This window comes from Podarcis tiliguerta, assembly GCF_965153285.1.
Source record: "Podarcis tiliguerta genome assembly, chromosome: 14".
Taxonomy (NCBI): domain Eukaryota; kingdom Metazoa; phylum Chordata; class Lepidosauria; order Squamata; family Lacertidae; genus Podarcis; species Podarcis tiliguerta.
The window spans coordinates 31,057,893-31,063,798 of NC_139547.1; positions in this window are offsets into that span (position 1 = coordinate 31,057,893).

Sequence of the window (5,906 nt, forward strand, 5' to 3'; positions counted from 1 at the left end):
TCAGGGGGTTGTGGCATCAGCAGCTTTTGTGGATTGCAGCCCTCCTCATTAGAGGCAGGAAACGTCCAGACTAGTATGCTGGTGCACTTATTATTTTTATTTATTTTTATTCCTGAATTTATATACCGCCCTATACCAGAAGGTCTCAGGGCGGTTCACAGAACAAAATCAGAATATGAAACCACAAAATATATAATCAAAATAAAAAACAACCCAATAAACCCCACATTTTAAAAGAGCATAATTGTTGTATTTTGTTAAGTTCATTGGGTGTCTTTTCTCCAGCCAATAAATAGTTCTTGCTGGTAGCCCATAGGCCATTGCAAGGAAGGCAAAATCCCTCTTAAAACAGGATTAAATGGATCCTCTGTTTAAAATGCAATCTACATTGAAATAACCCTAAAAAGCCCTTCTTGGGGTGACTCTTTTAAGATTTAACTTCCTCAAATTAGCCAGCCACCATTAGAGACCCACTGGCCATTCAGTTCGGGATTCTGACTTGCAAATACAGTATTGACATGATATCAACTGGCATGATAATGGAACTCTCTCCTGCAGGAGGCAGCGGTGGCAACCAGCTTGGATGGCTTTAAAAAGGATTAGACAAATTCAAGGAGGAGAAGGCCATCAATGGCTACTGTCAAGTATTTGCCCAGGTTAAAGTAGCCTTGTGCTGATTTGTTTAATTAGTAAAGCCCAGGTGCTGTTAGTTAGGTTCTTTGTAGATAAGCTAGTGATTGGGCTGGCTGACGGCCATAATTTTTGCAGCTGCAAAAATATCCCCATGGTAACGCCTCTTTGTACATATTAACAGGTAATTGGAATTTAGTTATTAGCTTTTCTTGTTTTTACACTCTCGGCTAAGAGTTTGTGCAGTTGAGAAGCTTGCCTTATTTAAATAAACATAGATAGATAGATAGATAGATAGATAGATGGCTTGGGTTTCACTTCAAAGTTGATCCATGCTAGATTCAGTTGCCTGTATTTGTTTTCTACTATAAATTGCTATTTTTATTATCTCCGGGGCTGGAGAGGGCTTTCCCTCCTTCCTTGACAGCTACTAACCAGGATGGCTATGCTCTGGCTCCACAGCCAGAGGCAGCAATGCTTCTGGGTACCAGCTGCTGGAAACTGCAGAAGGGGAATTCTGCTTGTGGGCTTCCCACTGAGACATACGAAGGGCCACTGTGAGAAAAGGATGCTGGACTAGATGGGCCATTGTCCTGATCCAGCTGCAGGGCTTTTCTTATGCTCCTAACATGTGTTAAAGTACACATAAACCACACATCTAAAGGATGTACAGTATTTATATTCTCCAGATGCTTCCTTCTTTTTCTTCCGCTCCTCCCCTGCCCTGTTTGGTGCACGCTTCATTTCTTGCCTACTGTTGCTGATCTGCCTCCCACCAAGACAGCTCCCCCCCCCCTTATTATTTTGCATTTTTACTTATCAGTACTCCTTATTTTATATTTTATTTCACACACCCCTTCATCAGTTGCCTCCTGCAACTCGCAGTACTGCTTGCACCCACAGAAAATAGGGTGTGTGGCAAGAAGGTTCCTCCCAAGTATTTCATTATCTATCTATCTATCTATCTATCTATCTATCTATCTATCATTCCTTCTCCAAGGAGCTCATGGCCCTCCCATCCCCCGTTATCCTCACAACGAACTTTTCAAGGTAGTTTATGCTGAGAGGTTGTGACTGGCCCAAGGTCACCCACTGAACTTTGTATGACTGAGTGGGGATTTGAATCTAGGTCACCCAAGTCTTAGGTCAGCACTCTAAACACTACACCCCACAGGCTTTGTTTTACTTTGGTTGCTGGCATTGCATGCCTTTTGTACATAAATTTGAGGTTTTAGGTTGTTAGACAGTCCGTAAGTATTTTGATAAATAATTACAGATGTATTAGAATTTTTGTTATCTGTGTGAGGTATAGAGCCCAAGGTTCATCTTGTCCAACAGCCTCTGAATCTGGATGTTCCATTTGGAGACCTTGGGTGGAAGACCTCTTCTCCTCCATAAGTATGTCTAAAAACTAGGTAGGGCTGGGGAACCCTTTAAAGCCCTCTTGGCCAATCTTCCAGGGATATTCCAAAGGTTCCGTTCCAACTTTATGCAAAGTCTCTTTTGCACAATTTGAAAGCACTGTATCTATAGCTAAGAATTAATGTTCAATATTTACATGCCACAGTATCTGTTCTCACAGCACTCAAAGCAGCTGACAAAACATTTCAAACACCAACCTAGAACCGCATTGAAAACCGTGACACATCTATAAAAAAACGAGACTGGGTTTGTTTGGGGTTTTTTTTATTATTTCTAAAAAGATCCAGTCAAAGACAGCGTAAACCATCAAAAACAACTCAAATCAGCCCATTGGGAAAGCTTTCTGGGAAAGCCGGGTTTTGATGATGGGACTCATCTCTGAGGGAAGATCGGATGCATCCCATGAAGGAGGGAAAGTACTGAGCAGACAGTTACAGTGGCAGCCGGATGGAAAGGAAGAAGGGAGAGCTTGTTCCATGGTGTGGTGTGTTAGCTAACAGATTTGATTAGGCTGTGAGAGAACTGGGTTCAAATCTCCACACAGCCACGAAGCTCACTTGGGCCTGCCACTCAGCCACAGAATGAAACATGAGATGCAAGAAAACACAAGGGATTTGAATCACACCCACCTCAAAATGTCACGGGTTCATGGAGAGCCCCTCGCTGTCCACAGGGACTTTGCACTGGGCCTGTGGTGTGTGTGATGTCACCGCTGAAGAAATGAGAATACCAAGAAATGAGATGGGAGTTTTGCTTTGCTTTCAGAGGAAGCAGTGACTGGCCCTCTGTGGGTGGTAGGTTCCCCTTTTCCCACACCCCAAAGAAAGATAAGAAAGCCAGCATGGTGCACTGCTTAAGAGTGCTAGACTAGACCTAGGAGACCAGGAGCCATTAAGCTCACTGGGTGACCTTCAGCCAGTCACTGCCTCTCAGCCTAGCCTACCTCACAGGGTTGTTGTGAGGGTAAAATGTGGATGGGTAAGAACTGTGTCCTGACCAAACTGCGGGTGGCAGTGGAAGACAGGAGTGCCTGGCGTGCTCTGGTCCATGGGGTCACGAAGAGTCGGACACGACTGAACGACTAAACAACAACAAGAACTGTGTATGCTGCCACTATAATTGCTATATTGAGAAGGGCAGAATATAAATACTACAACAGCCGCAGTTCAGTGGTAGGGCATCTGCTTTGCATGCAGAATGTTCGAGACTGGAGAGCAGCTGCCAGTCAGTGTAGACAGCACTGAGCTAGATGGTCCAATGGTCTGATTCAGTAGAAGGCAGCATTGAAGGGCTGCAACTCGGTGGTGGAGCACCTGTTTTGCATGCAGAAGGTTTATTCCCAATGGCATCTCCAGTTTGGGCTGGGAATGACTCCCTATCTGCAACGTAGGAGAGCCACTGCCAGTCAGTGCAGTAGGCTAGATGGACTGAATGTCTGACTCAGGGTAAGGCCACTTCCTATGTCCCCGAATAAAAAAAGATCTGTAGCAGCAGTTACCTAGAAGCAGAGCTATGAATTAGAAAGTCCCCAAAGTTTGAATCTTGCCTCTACCATCAACACAGCAAGTGGGTTCTGGTGAGCCTTTCCCTGCAATTTGGAGAAAATGCTGGCCTACCTACCTGACAGGACTGTCGTTCTGGATTATAACGACAGGTGACATGTTCTGAACACTCAGGAAACAGCTAGATTTTCCTTCCACCCCAACTTGCTTCAATGCATGTTTATAGGCTTCTAACCTACACCAGCAGTCCCGAATACAGAATGAAGAAGTGGTAACTGTTCTAGATAATTCGTAAAGGAGGGATGCGGAACGTGACAATGTGGATGTTACCGCAAAATGCTAAAAGGAATCCTCCTCCCTTTCCAGGCTGCCATCCTAAACCCTCCTTTCTCAACCCCTCCCTCCCTGACATCATATTGATGATTTTCATGCCATAGATACTGATACCATGACAACTTTGACATCATTTCTCTGCTCTGGACTGGGAAGAGAGAAAAAGAGGGAGGGGAATTACACCCAGAATTACAACTGGCATCTGGATTCTTTCAAAGCTCGACTCCTGTCGTAACTCTCTCCCCCCCCCCCCCCCGCTGTACCTTGGTTTACCCTTTTGCAACAGACACATGCACAGCTTATAAATAGCACATATTTGAAGACAAGTCAATGAACAAGATGCCCATCTCTGGGGAGAAAGGAATAAAAATTATTCAAAATCCGTCCTTCCTTCTGATCTGCCCCTTCTGGGGTGGGGAGAGCTCTGCTGATTTCCTACGGGGGGGGGGGTAGGGGAGCCAAGAGGGGAATCTGAAAAAACGTCACTCGTAATATTCATTAGTATGCCTTTAGGATTTCTCTCTCTCTCTCAATTACAGGTGAGTCATCATCTCTCTGCATTTTTCCAACTGCCAGAGGGAAACGCAACATTCAGAGTTCCCTTCTTGAATGTCACCCACTGGCATAACACTTCCTTTAAAAAGAAAAAGGAAGATGTAACATGCATTGGTGGCAAAGTGGCAACCCTCAGGCTGAATCAGGGCACTGCTAAATGCAGGAATAGTGGAAGAAACGAACAGTGCCTGATTGTGGAATATTATTGAAATGAGCTGATGTGAATAAACCAAAGGTGAAGCTTAAAAGTGTGCCCATTATTCCACTAGTAATGATGCTGAGACTTAAAATTAAGGTGTTCTTTCAGAAAACACATTATCCCCCCTCACCCACTGATGACTTCTTGTACCTCAGCACAGGTGCTTTCAACCCACCTTCAGAGCCCTTGGTCTGCCCCACACCCCGGATTAGGGTCTAGAAATTAGCACAGCTTTTGAGAATGTAGACAACGCCTACTTGGCTCTGAAGGGGTAGTTATGAGCTAACCCTATGAAACTTGTGCAAGAAAGAAATGCTGTGCTGAGGTATTATTTAGCGCATTTTGTTGGGACGGGGGTTGCTGTTAATTCTTCGTAGCTTTATTTTTGATCTTGGGATCTATGTGGAAATTGTCCAATCTGGTTGCATACTTTTTGATGTTTTGTTTATTGTTTACGACTATTGTTGTGCTTTTAGTTATGTGATTTTTATATGTTGTAAGTTGCTTTGAGCATGGTTTTAGCTTTGGGAAGGCAGCATACAAATAAAATGACTGACTGATTGATTGAAGGCCATCCCCACTTTTGATGAGGCACAAGATGAGGCACATTCTAGGAATCAGTGAGAACAAGAGGCCTTCAGTTTGAAGGGTTCTAGGTTAAATTTGAATTTATCATTCAATACAGCAGAATCCTAGAAGAGGCTGTTGATTTTTTAAAGTGGATGTACTTATGTGAGAAGATTCTATGATAATTAGTGGGAAAATGTCATTGGTGAACTGTCTGGTTCTTGGTCGCTGTAATGAAAGATTAAGAGCTCGGTGGAAAGGAGAATTTGAGCAGGCACCATTTTCCCCATCTGTTAAAATTCTCCCTTCTATATAACTGTTAAAGGCACAAAGAAACGATATGCTTTACAGCATTAGATGATTACACTTCCTTGTAAAACTGCTCCTTCCACGCCCAACACCAATAAGAACATAAACAGAAGAATAGCTCTGTTGGATCATGCTATTTAAGACCCAATACCTTCTTAGCCACTGTTTGAGGAATTATGGAATGTTATACTATTTTCCTACAAACCATTCTGTGTTTTAATATGATACCTCACTTATCTCTCTGAAAATGTAATTTATTAACTGAATCTGCCTTGCAAATAGAAAATAAAACCACCACCAACTCTCTCTCTGTGTCCCTCCTTCCCAGGTTACTAAGGCCCTACAATGTGGACAAAATGTTTTTTAAAAATTAAAATGGGAGGGAGGAA